Source organism: Ailuropoda melanoleuca, chromosome 6 (genome assembly GCF_002007445.2).
Source record: "Ailuropoda melanoleuca isolate Jingjing chromosome 6, ASM200744v2, whole genome shotgun sequence".
Lineage (NCBI taxonomy): Eukaryota > Metazoa > Chordata > Mammalia > Carnivora > Ursidae > Ailuropoda > Ailuropoda melanoleuca.
The window spans coordinates 28,928,762-28,949,077 of record NC_048223.1 but is presented as its reverse complement, the minus strand read 5'-3'; positions in this window follow the sequence as shown (position 1 = coordinate 28,949,077).

The window sequence follows — 20,316 nt, the reverse complement described above, 5'->3', positions numbered from 1 at the left end:
TTCCTTATTGCTTATCCTCCTTTTGATACTGTAGTGGCCTCCCGTGGCCTGCCTCCACTTCTCAGACCCACTGCCTGACCCTCCCTGAAAGGCTTTCCCTTTTTGCTTTACTATTATTAAGCAATTGTAAGGAATTGAATCTGTCCCCAGTAGTACATGGCTTGTTTGAATTAGAGCCAGGACTAGAACTCAGGTCTATATATAATCAACGATCTTGAAACAGCCAACTCTGGATGGTTCTATTCATGGGGAGGAAACCCAGATGGACCTACTCACAAAAGATGCTTCCAAATCAAAGATTCCCTCCCCCAGGACATAGTTAGGACACTGTCTAGCTAGAAGATATTCAGAGAAAATTCACCCCTTTACCTGCCCCAGGGAAATAGAAGAATTCAATGCCTGAGCCATTTACCCAAGAGAGTCATCCATGCTGGAAATTTTGCTTAAAGTATTCTTTTAAAAGGCCCTTCTGTCTTTATTATGACTATAAGGCTGCTGAGTCTGCCCAAGCATATGAGGTTGCAAAGAATATTTCTTTTTATTCAGACCTTGCATTCTCTATAAAATGAAAGGGTTCTTGGCACATAGTTGGCAATTACTATCTAGGTTTTCTGCATAACGTAGGTTTTTTTAACTAAGCTTTAACTCAATAGACATCAGGCTCCAGTGAAAATACATGTGGACTAACACGAGCAGAAATAAACACAATTCTAATCAATTTAGCTGTTGACAAAAGCATGTGGTTTCATTGCTTGGGGCCAAAGTTTTAAGAGTGGGCTCTGATTTCTCGCCGGCACACCCTTCATTTATGTGTGCAAATAGGGTAATTAAGTGTCCAATTATCAGATTTGCATTGGCAAATGGGGGCTTTGTGTGGGTAAAATTCTCCATAGTTTGGGACCAGCTGAAACTTAGGTCTTTTATTTTTGAATCAATCCTCCAACAATCACGCGGGCATGATGAAGTTCTCATCTTGCCTCAATCTGAAACCATGGCTGAAGACTTCCCTTTATTTTGGTGATTCAGTGAAGCGGAGAGCCAAAGTTAGGATACTGAGCTTTTTCTTCCATCCTCTCTACCTTGAAAAATAATTAAGCATTTTGAGTGCTTTCGGATTGACTTTTTTCCCCTGCAAGCTCTATAGAATTGATTACTGAAGGTGAAATACCTGTAAATATTCTTTATGAAGATTTAGCCATATGTGACTAGTAAGCTGAATGACCATTCATAAAGCACCTTTATTCTTTTCTCTCTTAGTTCTTGGGTGAAATCTAGACAGGTCCCATAACTTTCTCAAAATACAGGTAGGAAGTTTTTGGACACTTTTAGTCATAGACCTGGTTTCCTTACAGTAATTAAGATGTTCTTTTTTGGTCCACTTCTAGTCAAGATGGAGTAAAATACTCCATGCTGTTTCATTCAGTGAATGTGTTTAAAATTCTGGATGGAATACGTGGAGCAACTCTCTGAGGAATCTGGAAAGTTAATGGCAGCAGGCAGGTTGGGGAGGGAAACCAGAACTCAAACTACCCATGAGTCAGTGGTGAGGTGACAATTTCCCCCACTGGTTCTAGATCCAGAGACAGCTAGACACCTGGAACCATGCTCCAGGTACAGACAGATAGAGCTGCAAAGAAGCCCTTGAATTTTGGCTTGAAGACAGAGAAAGGGGGCTCCTGGGAGTCAGAGAGATGACAAAATGCCCTATTTTTATTCTTCCTTTACATTCCCTACTCCTCCAGCTCCCAGGCAATCCTGTCGTGATGGTGGTGGCTTGGCAGGCACCAAACGGGACAGCCCTTATCTCTGACCAGAGAAACTATGATTTCTCTCTTTTTTCTCCTCTATCTTCTTGCTACTTTGCCCTGGAGCAGAAAGACCTGGTCCCTTCTCCTTCTTTTAGCCCTATTTTGCAAAGGGCTTGCATGAGTTTGATCACATTTTTTCTGGAACATTCCTCCTCTACATAGACTACCAAATTAACTTTTGACTGTGTATCTCACATCTAGGATAAAGCTACATCCTTGATAAAGCCTCTGCTTTCCAGAAATAGCTTTACCTACCTCTGTTATAAAAGACTTTGGTATAATATCTCATAATTATCTCCAGTTTGGAGGCTGCCATCTTCATCTTTGGATTCATTCACACCCTCCAGGGCTTGGTTTAGTGCTTTCATAAGGGTTTAAGTAAATTATCACATTTGTTGTCTTCTAAATGAAATATCACAAGAAATATTAATGCATTACGGTGAGAATCAAGCATTAAAAGTGCCTAAACAGAAATGAATTTATATAAATATTTTATTATAGACAGGGCTGCCATACAATGTATTGCCCAGACTGGGGAATATTTGAAAATTCTGTAAAGGGCAAGAGGTGCTAAAATGATGAAAATACGGTATTTGACCTATAACAGATACAAACTGGAACGCATGAAAACCCTCATTATATACTTACTGGCAAATGCCATCTCATCTCTTGTTTGTTTCTCATGATTTCTTCTCCACCCACAGCTCTAGACATGGACATGTGTGTCCAAAGCCCTCTGGAAACGTACATTTTGACCTTATATCATATGCCAGACCAAGCCAACTAAGAAAGAGAGGATATGTGGAAACTAACATTGCACATAAAAGTATTATCTTTCTGCAGCTTCCACCTTTCTTTCTTTCTTTCTTTCTTTCTTTCTTTCTTTCTTTCTTTCTTCTTTCTTTCTTTCCTTTATTTTTAAAGATTTTATTTATTTATTTGACAGAGAGAGCGAGCCAATGAGAGAGGGAACACAAGCAGGGGGAGTGGGAGAGGAAGAAGCAGGCTCCCAACGGAGCAGGGAGCCCAACTTGGGCTCAATCCCAGGACCCTGGGATCACACCCTGAGCCGAAGGCAGACGCTCAACGACTGAGCCACCCGGGTGCCCCTGCTTCCACCTTTCTTTACATCCATCTTTGACTCTCACCTTCTCCCAAACACAGTTTTCAAGCACAAGAGGATGATTCCCTCGCACTTTGTTCTAACTGCAAGTTTTAATTAGATGGAACATTGTGGTTAAGCGTTCTGACTTTTAGAATCTTTCTCACGGATTAAGGTCTAAGTTTTGCTATTTACTATTCATGGAACTTCGGTTCTCTTATACTCAGTTTCTTCATCTATAAATTGAAAGCAATGATGATGTCCTCTCCGAGGAATGTTGTGAGCATTTAATGAAATAATTTGCATAGCAGTGCTTAGCAGAGTGCTTAAAGTAAGTGGTCAATAGATGTCAGCTCTCATTACAGTAAGCATATAATTCATTGTCCAATCTGGACACTTCTTTTTTTCAATCGGGACACTTTTGAGATTGAAAGGGACTCTACTAATAATTTGTTGGGATAGTTGGGGAAAAATGAGTTTATTCTAGCCAAATCAGAACATGTGTTCACCCCACCTTCTGTTTCGTGAATGACTCTCTACAGTGATACTCTGACGACCAATTTGCACAGAATGTCAGAGAAGGGGTTGCTATTACACACTTTACACAAGCCCTACATTCTAAGGGAGGTTTAAACCTAAGAGACTTGCTTACAGATACTTTATCTCTAAAGAAAAGTCCAATTCTTGCCAAAATATGTAAAATATTTCCAGTTTTCCCAATACCAAATTGAGAGACACTTCTTTCTAGTTAATTAGCAAGTTTGTTGTTTTAAACACCTATTGCCTTGGAGGAGAAATACTTCTAGGATGGGAGAAAAGAAAGAAACTTATAAAGAGCTTAATAAATGAGTCTGAAACCAAACCCCCAAAGAAAGCCACTGCCAACACCATCACCACCAAAAAGAAAACATGGCACTAGCTCACTGAATCCCCGAGTGAAACTACATTTCTTTTTTTCAAATCCAGAATATTTTACCCAGAGTACACTTTGATAATCAATTCCAGCTAAGCCTACATATATGTCTTCTAAAATTATCAAACAAATTCCAACTGGAGGACCATCTGCCTTAGACCAAGCTCATATTTAAATGTGGTTTATTTACTAGAGAAATGGATTCTCGTGTGGGCCCATTTGGTCTTACCAGTGATGAAGCTTAATGAATTAGACAATGTCCAGGGGCCCACAACAACATCTTAGGCTTGGCTGAATTTCCTTTTGGGTTAATTGTGACTTCCATTCTTCTGAGGGAAGGAATTGAAATTATTAGGGACCTGGAGCTTTTTACCTATCTACTTAGGACTTAACAGTCTCAACATTGAATAATCTTCCATCACACTGCACAGACCAAATGGCTAAAAGTCCTTACAGTGGAATGGATATCATTTTGACTGCCTATGTTTCCATCAGCTCCTGGCTGGCTTTCCCATTTCCCTACTTCCTCTGGAAAACTAAGGTGGGTTATGACTTCAGTTTACCTACTCAAACCATTACACGATTCTTCCCATAATGAAGAAAAAATCTCCCTGGGTGCTATGGGCTTTGCAAGGTAATTTTATATAAACTGACTATTTGAGGAATACCATGGCCTGGTTAAATACATATTCTGTAAACTTACAAGTTAACAGAGCATCTTGCCATTGTCTCTCCTTGCCAACATTGCATCTGAAAATGTTGGTAAGGAATTATAGTTCACTTTCCTGTGTGAAAATCATCTTACGTATGAGTGCACGGAGTTGTTTATATCCTACTTTTCCCCCAACTAACTTATGTTGCCTTTTTAAGTAAAGTTTATTTTATTTTACTTTTATTTTTATTTATTTTATTTTTTTTATTTGACAAAGAGAGAGGAAGAGAGCACAGCAGGGCCAGCAGCAGGCAGAGGGAGAGGGAGAAGCAGACTCCCCGCTGAGCAGGGAGCCCGATGTGGGGCTTGATCCAAGGGTTCTGAGATCATGACCTGAGCTGAAGGCAGACATTTAACCATCTGAGCCACCCAGGCGCCCCTTCGTTTTACTTTTAAATAATAAAGTTCTTATGATCCGCTATTGCTGGGGTTGAAAAAATACAGCCTGTATGCCAAATCTACTTGTTTTTATAAATAAGGTTTTATTAGAACTCAAGGACAAACATTTGCTCACTTATTGTCTGTGGCTGTTTTTACACTACAAGATGAGTTGAGTAGTTTCTGCAGAGACCAAATGGCTCATAAAACAAAAATATTTTACCATCTGGTCCTTAACAGAAAATATTTACTGACACTTGGTTTAGCGTAATCATTCTAAACACTGATAGTCATTGCACAAATTTATAGAAAGTGAAGTGTGGTGCACGCTCTTGAATATATTCTAAATGTGGGATATATCTTAGAGATAGTTAGGTCTAAGAAAGTTTATTCCTGACATCAGCTTTTATTTTTCCTTGCTTGCTGAGTTCCCATTAATCAAGATTTCTTATGTACAATACAACAAATTTCCAGTAAAGCATACTTCATGATTATATAGATTCAAATATCCCTCATGTAAAACCATGTCTCCTAGTTGCATAAAAACTTGATATACCTATATCTATCTATATCTATATCTATATCTATATCTATATCTATATCTATCTATATCTATGTATCTTCTTTACCCATTCATCAGTTGAGGGACATTTGGATGGTTTCCATAATTTGGCTATTGTAAATAATGCTGCTATAAACATTGGGATGCATGCGTCCCTTTGAATTAGTGTTTTTGTATTCTTTGGGTAAACACCTAGTAGTGCAATGGCTGGATCATAGGATAGTTCTGCCATTCTGGAAAACAGTATGGATGTTCCTCAAATACTTAAAAAGAAAGAAAATGTAGATTCTTAATAGTAGGTGGGAGGGGGCAGGTGATGCTGATGCTGGTCCATGAACACATTTCGAGCAACAAAAGTCATGATTTGAAATGTGTGCATGTGTACGTGAGCGTGTAAGTGCACGCACATATCCCTAACACGGCCATTATTGTTCTTTCTAAAAACCAAACTCGTCTTGTCTTTGAGTATGCCTGGCACACTCAACCGGAGGAGATTTTCCCTCTTGTTTGTGAAGGATTTCTAATGAACTGCATGCACCTTAGGACCCTCCCCTGCTGACTCATGCACACTGAACCCTGCTTAAGCTGTCAAGACAGTTCTCTGTGCTGGTACTCGGGTTTCTGCTCAGATGTGCTCGTGCTGCTAGCTCCGGAGGGGCTTCACTGATAATGGCATCTGAGGGCATTCAATTAGCACATTTCAGGTTTCTCTGGTCACGGACACCTCATCATTTCTTTACTTAGGGATCTTTCCCTTTTTCCAAATCATTAGGCATCTCTTCCATGTTACTTTTCACCTTCCAGCCTGTAGTGGATAAGGATTCTATTTTAATACCATCTCAAAACACATCTGTGTATTAGGGTAATTTAGGGAGAAACCAGGTGCTAACCTATTTTTTAAAGCAAAGTTTCATTTTTCTGAATCCCACTAAGATATTGATCCTGCCTCCTGTCTTTACTCGAATCTAGGGAAAACTCAGCATTAATAAATAGGTGTGATGAAGGCTGCGTCTGGAGATGGAAACTGAGTCTGGGAAGACAGGGAGGAGAAAAGGATGGGGACAAAGACAGAAGTTCTGTCTTCACACCTGCACAGTAGAAGGTAAAAGCCACTGCCTTTGGGTGTGAGATAGTGAGTTCCTCGTTTTATCCTAAATCCCAGTATCTCAGGAAGGAAAAGCTCAAATAAGGCAAAGATGAGATCTGGTGATGCTTTCTCTGATGTAAGCTCGGAGGGAGGATTCCCTGGTTCAGGGCTTTTCAAAATTTAACATGCATGGGAATTCTCTGGAGATCTTACTAAAAATGCAGATTTTCATTAGTTAAGTCAGGGTCAGAGTTTATGCATCTCTAACAAGCTCCCTGGTGATGCTTACGTTGCTGATCAGGGGCCACACTTTGAGATGCGAGGCTCTACTGGCCTATGCCTAGGGCCCTGGTTCTCAACCTTGGCTTCTCATAAGAAGCACCTGGAAAGCTTAAAAAATCCCAATGCTCAGGCCTCACCAGAGACCTAGTATTAAATCAGAAACCATGGTATGGGATCCAGATATCTATAATTTTGAAAGCTTCTTGAATGATTCCAGTGTGCACTTGCCTGGGATGAAGAGGAAGGGGAGGAAGCAATCTCTTCTCAAAGTGTGGTTCCGGGACCAGCAGCATCAGCATCACCCAGGCAATTACTAAAAATGCAAATTCTTAGACCCTCCCCTAGGCGTACTTAATCGGAAAGTCAAGCTGGGACTTAGCAATCTGTTCTGTTAAGTTTTTCAGATGACTCTAGTGCATACTAAGATTTGAGAATCTCTGCTTTATACGTTTAGCCTCTCAGACTAGTGTGATGGCAGAAACAAAGACATTGGAAATGTGAACATGGCATCAAGCAGTGTCTGTTGAGAACCCACTTACCAGCTATTGAGTGCTTATTTTTGCTAGGTAAAATGCCAAGCCATTGACTTACAATATCTCACTTATTGGCTTAACATCCTGGACAGGTGCATATTAATGTTCCCATAGCACAAATGAGGAAACAGGGTTCCAGAGGTTAGGCAATTTGCCAAAAGTCACCGAGCGGGAAAATTAGTATTTCGTACCAGCTCTTTCTCATTCCACGTGCTCTCCTAACCTAGGCAAGGCTTCAGGCGGAATGAACAGAAGCATAATTCACTCATTTTGTAACCATTGTGAGCATGTAAGACATGTTAGGTATCAAGCTACAGCTGCCTGGAAGTTGTGCTTGTCTTCACGAGCTCGTGAGCTATTGGATTTCAGAGAAGAAAACTGGCCATTAATGCACAGACAGATGCATCTATAATAGATTAATAGCTTGAGCTATGGGTAAAAGTATCTTCTTGGGAATTGGAAGGTGGAGTGTTTCAGGAAGAAGCCCGGAGAAAAAAGGAGAGTGTGGCACCGTAGCATGTGGGGTATTATTTTGATTTAGTATAAATCAAATTATTTTTTTTAAAGATTTTATTTATTTATTTGACAGAGATAGAGACAGCCAGCGAGAGAGGGAACAAGCAGGGGGAGTGGGAGAGGAAGAAGCAGGCTCCTGGCGGAGGAGCCTGATGTGGGGCTCGATCCCACAACGCGGTGATCACACCCTGAGCCGAAGGCAGATGCTTAACCACTGTGCCACCCAGGCGCCCCTAAATCAAATTATTTTTAAATTCCTTTTGTAACTGCTTCAGTTTCATTAAAAGTATCCACTGGATTTTTATTTAAAAGCTATTCCTTCTCTACCAAATAATGAATTTCCTGTGATATTGACACCCGATCAAGTTATTCTCCATTTCACACATGGCTTTCACTGAACTAGAATGAACATTGTAATAGTTTTGTTTGTGTGTTTGTTTTTCAGATCAAGAGATGGGATAAAAAAAGTTCACCAAGTCAATGAAACAATTTTTTTTAGGAAAATTACAGTTCTGCAAAATGCCAGGATTTAACTGTTAATGTCCTCTGGAATTAGATAATCCATTGCTAGGATCCCGTGGCCTTGTTGGAGCAACAGCAAATCAGTGATGTTCCATTACTGGAATTGGTTGGGTAAAAAAAATGCTTTTCTTTGGAGTAAATGCAGAACAAATATCTGCATTATTTCACATCGTGGCAGGACCAGTGGAGGTAGAAATGTAATATGTTTTCATCAGTGTTTGGAATTAACGTAACCAATCCCTTAGGTTAAGAAAAACAATAACAAAAAAACTTAGGGAAGAAATAAAGCACCATCTTATCCCACTCCGGCTCGTTCTCATTGAAGTGTGGTACATGCATGAAGCTGGGGACTTGACTGCTGTCGTCGATTCCCACCCCTTTCTCCTCCTTTTCCCCTCCTCCCTTTTCCACCTTGGAGGTTTCTTTCCAGATACAAGATTACCCATTTGTCTGAGTTGTCAATAACTGACCTTGAACATTTATATTCATGTTTTGTGAATAGAACCTAAACTTTGAGGCCACACACACCCGGATTCAGTTCACAGATTTCCACACCTACCAACAGAGGTTAGTCATTTAACCTCTCTGTGCCAGGGGTTCCTTGTCTATAAAATGAGGGCAATAATGTCTACCTGGCAGGATTTGAAAAAGTAGCAGAGGTAATAATTTGAAACTATTAAATCAACGAAAGATTATCACCCCTTTAAATCATGCTCTTTTGTAATTTTTGATTTTCAAGTCTATATTGGGAGGCATATCACCTCAGAAGAGACAACAGGTAATGCCTATAAAATAAACAAGTAAAACAGGTAAATAATTTGTTGTTTATCTTCTAATCGCAAAGCTAACTTCCTTTTTAACTTCTTTTTCTTCATCCCACAATCCCTTCCTTCCTTCCCACCTTCCTTCTTGTTTATTTTTTTAATTTACATATAGTAAATTTGACTTTGCTTTTTTGTGTACAGTTCTATGAATTTTTTTCATAGATTTTTTTTGAACAGTTTAAAATTCACAGCAAAATTAAAGGGAAGCAATAGAGATTTCCCATATGCCTCCTGCCTCCACACAACATAGCCTCCCCACTATCACCACCAGTGATATATTTGTTAAAATTAATAAAGCAATATAAACACATCCTTATCATCCAAAGTCCATAGTTGATATGAGGGCTCACTCTTGGCATTGTACATTCTATGGGATTTGATTACTATATAAAGACATGCATACACATTATAAGGACATTATAATATTATAGAGAATAGTTTCCCTAACCTAAAAATCTTTCTGTTCTGCCTTTTTATCCCTCCCTACCCCCAATCCCTAACCCTTGGCATACACTGATCTTTGTACCATCTCTGTAGTTGTCGTTTTGCAAAGTGTTGAATAGTTGGAATCCTTTTCCTTGTAACCTTTTCTGATTGGCTTCTTTCACTTAGCATTTAAGTTTCCTCCATGTGTTTTCACAGCTTGACAGCTCATTTCTTTTTATTGCTGAATAATATTCCATTGTCTGAATGTACCACAGTTTATGTGTCTGTTCATCTACTGAAAGATATCATGGGTGATTTCAAATTTTGATGATTATAAATAATACAGCTATAAACATCTGCGTGCAGGTTTTTATACACGCAGGACATAAGTTTTCAAATAATTTAGGTAAATACCAAGGAGGGCTATTGCTGGATTGTATGGTAAGTATAGGCTTGGTGTAGTAAGAAACTGACAAACTATCTTCCAAAGTAGCCATATCATTTTTCATTCCTACCAGCAGTGAGAATGTATTGTCCCCTGTCCTCGCCAGCACTTGGTGGTGTCGGTGGTCTGGACTTTTGCCATTCTAATAAGTGTGTAGCAGTATCTCATTGTTTTAATTTGCATTTCCCTGACAGCATATGATAATGAGCATCTTTTCCTATGCTTATTTGCCATCTGCATATCTTCATTCCGTGAGTTTTAACACATGTATAAAAATAGTTCCATTATCCCTAGTGAAGTGGTCCTCAATCAGTGAGTGACAGGAATTGGTGTATAAATGCTAGAGCTTCCTTAACCCTTGATTGGATAAGTCTGACCTTGTTCTCTGTACCATTACCCACAGTTTTCCCATGGGATTAAGGTCCAGTTGCCCACAGTGGTGACTGGTCTATAATGCCTTTTCTCACTGCCATCCCTTCTGTCTCTCATTTCCCCAGTCGTCTTTTGGTGTTCTCCCAAATGAACTAGATATATTTGAATCCTTGCCTGCTTTTGAGGAGCCTAAATTAGGACAGTCACAGTGCAAAAAGAACTCAGCATAGGAAGTAAGGGAGTCTGTCTAGGCAGGAAGAGGAAGGGGCAAGCCCCATTTCTGGGCCCAGCATTGAACAGAAGAAAGATGAGAAAGATAAAGAGAGGAGGTCAATGCCAAGATTCCCATTTCCCTCGCTCTAGGTCCTGCACGTAAAGTAAGAGGACAGTAGAAATGGTCAGATAGGTCTAGGAGACACCACGATACCAATTTCATTGTCTACTTCCCTAGACATAGCTAAGATCCTAGGAAGATCCCCACAGTCATGTCTGCACCATGTCCTCACAGAGTGGGAACGCAAATACACCATTGACTGATGGAGAAACTGGAGAGACAAGCCTGAGGAAGTGGGCTTGCTCTTCCTGTCCCGCACCTGATCTTGCTACCAGGCCTGATGCTCAGATACAAAGGTTCAGAGACAGGCAGTGGACTAGAATCCACCCTGGGATGCATGTGTGAGCGCCTCATGAGCAGAGTTAATAGGCCAGGACCAATTTCTAGAAGTAAGACAGCAGAAAGTTCCAAATGGCCAGTGAGGACATGACTGTTCTTCAATCCATGCAGCTGACCAACCAGCCATCCCAAGGCAGAGGCTTGCAGGGACCCGAGAGTTACCACATGAGTCGGGGGTCCCCATTCTCTATCAGCACCTGGCATATGAGCTCCAGACACCACCTTCAAAAGGAGCGAGGGGACAGAGAGGAGATCGAAAAGATAGCATATTTTGGACAGCCACACACCCAAAGAGGCTGTTGAAACTGGAAGAGAATAAAAAATAAAATTAGTCCAGTCTGACCTCTAATGTTGTTTCTCCCCCGGAGAACTATGAAGAAGATTCGATTGGCCATAAATAAAGAGGCTGAAATTTCTTAGTACAGAAAGGCCATGAAGCACTGTGAGAAAATTTACAACCCACTACATAAAGATTAGATATAAGGGACAGGAGGCACCCAACCAAGCATGAGCCATGGTAAGAGCTCAGGAGAGGGTGGCTCTGTCATCCACCACACCTGATGATCTGAGTAAATTTGCTGGAACAGGAACCTACAGCAGCAGATCCAGGGGGAGCAGTAGGAATGACAAGTCTTAGTTCTATCGTCGGTCTTTCAAAAGACCCGAGTCCTGGAGCACCTTCGTGTTCAGGATTCTACGCAATGGCCTTTTAGTCGGACGCAGCGCTGGCTTAGTTCTGGGGCACCCGCTGATTGAAAGTGTGAGGCAAGTCAGTTCCAAGTTTGATTTGATTAACTAGTATTGATTAGTTTGTGTTAGAACGCCTTTACAAGAAAAGCTGGTGTTCAAATTCACTAAGCCCGCCCCAGCCTCAATGAGGACTGCTCTCAGAGACCATTTGCTTGCTCTTTCTCCCATTGGTTTTAAATTGAACACCACTAGAGGCATACAACAACAACAAAGGCCGTAATGGGCAGCTGAACGGTTTTGGTCCAGTTTCTTGCCTTCTTCTTGCCACTAAAGGCAGATTAAAAAGGCATCATTTTCTTTGACATCTGTAGCATGCAGTCACCTTGCCCCTTAGATTCAAACAGGGCTAAAGAAAAGCGAGGGAGGGATGGGCTTAAGGGGAAATTTGCATATACATTTACATTAGGGTTAAAGACATTTAAATCCACATTACACTGGACCACGGAATAATGAATGCACCATTATGGACAAGGCTTAGCGTGTGTTGCTGCTGCATTTGGCAGGTTCAAGTCTTGCTCTGGGTGTCATATTTTGTGACTCATTTTTCCTCAAGCATAGAGTAATAGGCTTTAACTTTGCTAAGCTTTTCTGCCAGCCCTTCGCCCCCTGCTGTTCCATTATATTGAACTTGTAAGCAGGACACTGTCCAGCTCACCCAGATTACCGCAGCAATACGGCCCCGCTGAGGGGCTGGTGTCAGGATAAGTGTTAGGGAGGGAGCTCCCCATCTTGGCATGCTGTTCTCATCTTATTAAATTCAGCTTTGTGGAGGCAGGGAGCCTGCCTCTCAGTCACACTGGCTCAAGCCTGACCCAACTGCTACTGTCAGACAATATGAAAATAGGAACCACCGCAGCTAATGGCAGGTGCTGCTTCACAGCTGAAAAAAGAGAGAGAGAGAAAAAAAGCAAAGAAAAAGAAAAAGAAGAAGTCTGAGCATTTATATGATGATGTTGATTTCACGAGCCTGTGTGAGTGTGTGTTATTTTACTCTTTTAAAAACACTTCCCAGGATCGAAGGCCGGATTCAGAAAGCCTCGTGCTTTTGATGAAACAAGCCTCCATGCTTTCAGCAGTGGGTGCGTGCACATTGGGGAGTGGAAGCTGGAAGGCTGCTTTTATCCGTGTTCTTTGCTCTAGGTTTCAAGGCAGTTCGTATTTAAATATTTAAATCCCTCCGCCCCCCTCCAGCCCGCAAAAGCACTTTTAAATCCCTGGGAGTCAGGAGTGTCCATGTAATGATTTAAGATTTGTATGTTTGTATAACAAGGCGGCAGAGGGTCTGGTTAGAGATATGAAACTAATGAACAAAACAGAAAATCCAGCCCTAGAAATAAGTCATCATGTGGGTTCGAGAGTCCCCATCTTCAGTCCAAATTTCTGCCTTAACATGGGTTTTGGTTGTGTATTGCAGAAACACAAACCACTCCAACATTTAGTGGCTTAAAATGACAGCCCTTGTATTAGTGTTCTTTATATTCTGTGGGTGGGCATTCTGCAGAGTGCATATTTGAATGAACGAAGCCAGCTTAAGCCTCAGCAAGGACTGACCTCCGAGATCACTTGCATGTTATTTTCCCCACTCATTCCACACAGGCTCTGTCAGATGGTTCTTCTGCTGGGCTCACTAGGATCTCCCTGGAGCCGCAGTCCAGTCGATGGGGCTTGAGTATTCAGGATTTGTCACTCACGAATCTGACGGACGCCTAAGCTGGGGCCTGGGCTAGTGGGGGCAGATGGGGCCGTCGTTGACTCTTTCTCTCCTTCAGTTGGTCTTTACGTCTGATGTCTCCACGTGGTCTCTCCAGCAAAGTAGCTGGACATCTTACTCTGTGGCTCAAGGCTGCTGGGCCTTCTTATAGGCTTAGGCCTTGGAACGGTCCTGGTGTCACTTGCCCTGCATTCTACCAGCTGAAGGGAGTCACAGGCTTAGCCCAGATTCAGTCTCCAAGTGGATTACACAAGGGCAGGAGAGCTGGGAGTTGTGGCTCATTTGGAGCCATCTTTGGACACCAGCTAACATATCATGTTATGTCCTTTCCTCTTCAGCCTCCAATGATAGTACATGATATAACTTCTTGCATAGATCATTTAATCAGTTATTCTAGAATTCTTTCAGTCGAATGCAAGTTTTAACCCTTTGGCTTAGGTATCCATGAAATGGAATTCCCATTGCAGTATAAAGGTCATTTTGAGATAACTGAGACTCTGTTTAACTAAGGTGCATGTGGCTAAATAGAGAACGAAAGTAGGGGAATGTGGAAGCCAAATCACTACGTGTTTGAGGCAGGACGAAGCCATAGATATATCTTTCAACAGCATCCTTAAAAAGTAGCATTGAATTTATTAAGCCTTAGAGTCTAGAAATCTGAAAGAGAGAGATTCAAGGAATAGGTGACCAAAGGCAGCCCTTCAACATCACCTCCAATTCCACAGTTTGCCCCTGCTTGACCCAGACAGCTGGGTGGGTGGTGAAACCCTGTAGGGAAAACTGATGTGGGATTCTCTTCCTTGTTGTGTGGGTGAGCTCCTTTGTGGAATTCCAGGCAAGAATTTACCTTGTGGAGGTGGACAAACTCCAGGGAGAAGGTCATCGCTGGCCTTTCATGAGAGCGCTAAGTATACCTAGTCCCCAAGAGGCCAAGAAGGAACCGAAGAGGAGGACTGAGTATTGAAAAGGAAACAGGGAGAGTGAAAAGCAGGAATGTTCCTCTGCCTAGGCGTCTCAGCAAGGGGCTGGCTGTTAAATTGGAAGCCATGAGGCAGGACTACTTCACTTCCCGTTGGTCAAACACCTGAGCCCCAAGAAACCTACAAAGAAAACTTACAAACCNTTGGAAGCCATGAGGCAGGACTACTTCACTTCCCGTTGGTCAAACACCTGAGCCCCAAGAAACCTACAAAGAAAACTTACAAACCTCTATTTAAAAAAAAAAATTAATGGAATGAATAAGACTGTGTGGTAAGGTTTCTATATACATGAAAAAAATATTTTCAGTAAGCTACAGCTCTTATAGATTCTAACAGTGTTTGAGGGGTGAGACAAGTCTAGGGTCCTGGTACTACACCGCCATTTTGGCTTCCTCCCTCACTTTCGTAGATTCTAGGCTTGAGTACCTGAAATTGAGAATGGGAAACATTTCACTCATAATAACTACAAAAATGAAAAAAAATTGAAGATAGTTTCTCACAAACTTATTATTTACATTTAAGGCAATTCTAATTAAAAATCAAATTTCTTCCTTGAGTTTAGATAAAATTATGTGAAAGTTTTTGAGAAAGAATAAGTCCTCAAGAAAAACCAAGATAATTATGCAAACAGAAGTCATCCTTCTCAGATGTCAGTTTACCTGCTGTAAACTAGGGCTGGATGCTATACTAGTATGAACTAACCATAATTCATTCAACCATTCCCCTGACAATAGCTAATGATAGCTAAAATCAGTAAACATCCTTGTACATGTGTCCCATGTACTGGTGCACATATTCCCGTGGGACAGACACCCAGGATCCATGTTTGCTGATTGCCATCATCTTTGAACTTAGCTGGGATAAGGAAAGGCTTTCTTGTTGCAAGGTTGGCTGATGCCAACCTTGTACCTCTTCCATATCTTGCACAGTGTCTTTTTTTTTAATAAAGAGTATTCAAGGAATTTTCACCACATGAACATAAATAGGTATCCCCATTTCTAAAGGATTGTTCCTTTAAAATTCAGAAAGCTTCCAAATTCAGGAAAGTTTTAAGAACAAAAATATGGGGGCACCTGGGTGGCTCAGTCGTTAAGTGTCTGCCTTCAGCTCAGGGCGTGATCCCAGGGTCCTGGGGTTGAGCCCCACATCAGGCTCCTCTGCTGGAAGCCTGCTTCCTCCTCTCCCACTCCCCTTGCTTGTGTTCCCTCTCTTGCTGGCTGTCTCTTTCTGTCAAATAAATAGATAAAATCTAAAAAAAAAAATAAAAAACAAAAATACGTGCAAGAATTGAGTCTAAACTCTTCTCGTGTTTGGGGATTTTTAGAAAATGCTTCAAAAACAGGAAAATTGTGAATACCCTTTAAAACATAGACTATCAATTATGTTTGTTTAGCTCACTCCCAAAAACTCTCATATTCTTGTACATAATATTTTTAAATATTATTCAGAGATATTTCAATCTCACATAAAAGAACAATAAATAAAATAACTATTACCCATGTACTGACTACCCAGCTTTGTTGAATCTTAGCTGTTTGCCACATTTGCTTTAGAATTTTAAAGTCAAACATTTTAAATACAATTTAAGTACCCCTGGGTACTGCTCTCTACTCTCATTTCTCTCTCTCCTTTCCTCTCTTTCCCAGAGGCAATCATTACTTGGAAATCAGAGTTTATAATTTCCATGCAACTTATGTGGATTTTTACTACATTTGTATGTAGTAAATAACATTTAGAACACTCCTTCATGTTTTCTTACTTTATAAAAATAGTTTCATACTATGTGCTATTCTTCTACCTGCCTCTTTGGACAGTATTGTTTCTGAAATTTATCAGGTTGATACCCATAACTTTATCTAGTTGAACAGCTATTTAGTATTGTGCATATGAAATCTATTCATCTTCCTATTAAATGCACATTTCTATTGTTTCCAACTTTTTCCTATTAGAAGAAATAATGCAATAAACATTCTTAAACCTGTGGGTAGGTGGGAAAGTTTTCTAGGGTAGTAGTTTTCAAAGAGTGGCTCAGAGTGGCCTAGAGGTTTCTGAGACCTGTTCAGGAGATCTGCTGGACTAAAATTATTTTCATAACAATACTAAGACATTATTTGACTTTGCGTTCTCATTCTCTCATAAACGTATAGCAGGTTTTTTCAGAGACTACATGGTATGTAATATCACAACAGATTGAATGTGGAAGCAGATATGAGAACCCAGTTGTCTTCTATTAAGCCAGATATTAGAATAATTTGAAAAATATAAAATAGTGTCACTTTTACACTGATTTTTTTTTTAATTTGTGAAGAATAAAGTTGTTTTTCATAAAGATGTGTTATTTAGGTTAAGTAATGAGTTTATTGTTGTTATGTTTAAGTGAATGAATGAATAAATATTTTTAAATTTCTTAGTTTTAATTTCTAATTTAGTAAATATTAATAGACAAAAATGAAAGGAATTCGGTTCTCAGTGATTATAAAGAATAATGCCCACTACAACGAAAATTACGATGCACCATATGCTGGCTAACTGAACATAATAAAAACATACAATTAAATTAATAAAAATAAAATAGAATAAAGTACACTGAAATTAAAAAAAAAAAAGAACTTAAAGGGGTTCCAACAGCAAAATGTTTGGGAATGTTTGTGCATTTTGTACTGGTGTTTTTGTGTGTGTGTGTGAACATACGTTTTCATTTCTCTTGGGTGAATACCTACAAGTGGAATTTCTGGGTCAGGGATAGATGTGTGTTAACCTTTAAAAAAACACCAACTGTCCCACTGCTGTTCGAGGTGGTTATACGGTTTTACACTCCCTCCAGCTATTTATGAGAGCTCCAGTTCTTCCACACCCTTGTCCAATTTGCTTTTCAAATTTGTCTTTTTAATTTTACTCATTCCAGTGGCTCTGAAACGATAACTTATGGTGGTTTCAATTTGAGGGATATCATTTTAGAGACCCTTCCTCCGGGTTAAATCTGACATAGCTTTTTAAAAATGCAAAAACTCCGGGGAAAGTGTTACCGAATGATCAGCCCTGGTCTTTTCTCCTTGCCGAGAACGATTTATCAGGTTATTACCCTAAATGACAAATAATGAGTCTATAGCCCTACCACCCTGAATGTACCCAATGTCATCTAAATGACAAACAATGAGAATAAAGGCGATCAGGTGATTGCCAAGGTGGGAGGTGTTGACCATTGATGAAATATGCACCAGAAAATATAGTACCCTCATATCATGTCAACAGAGAGCATCGCTTTGGCTAAGGCTAAGTTTTCAGGAGTGGATGTTTTAAATAGGACTGTTAGTCTGGTTGTATGGTAAATATGATGCTGGTACGGCACAAAAGACTCAAGATTGGAAATTAGCAGTGTAGTGGATGCACTAGACAAAGGATCCAGGGGGTTGAGATTGAATCTCGGTCACTCTGGGAAGATTTAACCTCTCTGAATCTGTTTGTCACAGGAAGTATGTTGATGATAAAGCCTACATTCCAAAGTGGCTGAGAGGATTGAATAAGATTTAGATAATTACTTACTTATTTTAATAAGATTTAAATAATGGCATAGAATGCCACTGATTTCCTTCAAATTGATTGCCAGTCTAGTTCACATTTCCTATCCCTGTGTGCAATGGACCCAGGAGGCTAGAAGATTGCAGACCCTTGGGTGGTGTGAAGTGTGAAAGAAATAATAGTCCCTGCAAGTATGATGGCATTGAGTGCTTCAGGGCCTGGAATGTAGGGGGACAGCAAGTTTTTTGAACGCAGGTGTGGCCAAGACTGGCTAGCTCTTTCCTAAACCCATTTCCTTTTCTTCCTGGCCAGAGTTAGACCACATTTCTCACATTTCTCATTACAGTTACCTGTGGCCAAATGACTAAGCTCTGACCAGTGGAACGGGAGCACACAGGATACATACCACTTCCATGCTTGGTTCATAGAGAGCTTCTCACATAATCCTTGACTTTCTTTCCCCTCATTGACTGGTCTGGTGAAGAGAACACAGCAGAGGCCCCTGACACCCCATGATATAACAGAGAGACAAGGGTGGAGGAGCCTTGCACCCAATTTCCACACTCAAATTTACATGAGCAAGAAATAAACTTTTATTATGTTAATTCAGTGAGACATTGTCATTGTTTCGTTGCAACATCTCTCCTACCCTCACTAATACAGCAGGCACTACTGATACCTTTCTGCAGAGCTGCCAGAAATTTTAACTGTACCTCTTGGGTGCTCAGTAAATATTTGTTGAATTGGTCCCCAAGGAATAACAAATAATTGATTAGAAAAAACAGCATGGGTTGAAGAGTGGACATAAGAAGAAAATGTGTGTTGCTTTCTTCATTAGATTGGTCAGGCCTGGCCCATGGTAGCAGTAATTTAAATTTCCTTTCCCACTGGGTTTTAAAATTTTCTGCTCTCTCATGGGCCTATTAAGAGCTGGGAAAGCCAGAGAAGGTGACATCCAAAGGTTATTTATTAGCAGTCTGTTATTTCTCTCTACAAGTCCAATTCCTCTCTTTTCCTTTAGAAGATTTTATTGCTATAAGGAGTGGCATCTGGTAACCACCCCCCCAAAAAAAGGTAAAGAAAAAGAAAAGAAATCAAAACCAAAGGGAAACCAAGCAAAAGAGTAATTAAATTTAAAAAGATATTTCCTGGGGTTTAGCTGAATCTGGGAAGGAATATCTCTAGCAGTCTAAACATCAAAGAGAGAATGAATCTTGCAAAGTGCTGTACAGACTAACCCTACTTATTTACTGGTTCTCACCTCCTTAATAATCCACAAACTGAATACTTCTCACAGAAAACCCAGCAGTGTCACCTTGCTTTTCCACCAAGATTTCATAGCCAAGAGCTGTAATGAGGTCTCCTGCAAGGGCAACCCCCATTATGTTTACCAAATATGTTATGGTATCTTTACTAAAAGATTCTTGTCAACAGTGTGTGTCTCTCTGGGCACAGTTTGCAGGGCGAGTCAGTAAACTTAACATCATTTTTTTTTCAATTAATCCTCCCTCCCAAGAAATGTGCTAATCTGTACTGGGCCTCCTTGTCGTTGGTGTGAATTATCTGATTTTTACTGTTTCCAAAAGCATTTTGCATATTCATAAAATGTTATCATTCAAATGTACAGTATTAACCCAGGGTGGGTTTCAAGCCAGAAGTAATTAATTCAGTTTGAGATAAATCAATTAGAATTGGAGTAGAGACTATACGCTGATTTTGTCTTATTCCTTCTGGAGAAGCATAGGCAATATACATAATTATGGACTGAAAATTATGTTAGATCCTTTACGAAGTCATACATTTTCTGATTCACCTGAGGTTGTTAGTCCTAGTACATAGAGACAAAGGCATGTCTAGAGTTGAGAAAATTCAATATAAAAGTCACACTTATGAAGGATTTCAATGATGGGGCGATTGTTTACATTACAAATTAGTTATTTGCTTCATAGGAGCTTGGCAATCTGTTAGCCATTTGGCTAAACTGGTTAAAAAGCAAACTTAAAGCACGAGTCAGAAACCTTCTGTTAAAAAGAAAAAAAAAGATAGTAAATATTTTAGGCTCTATGGGCCATATGGTTTCTATCACAACTATTCAATTCTCTTCTGTAATGTATGTATGGAGCAAAACCAGCAATAGATAATAAATAAATGAACAAGTGTGGTCGTGGACCCCAATAAAATTTCGTTTGTGGACATTAATT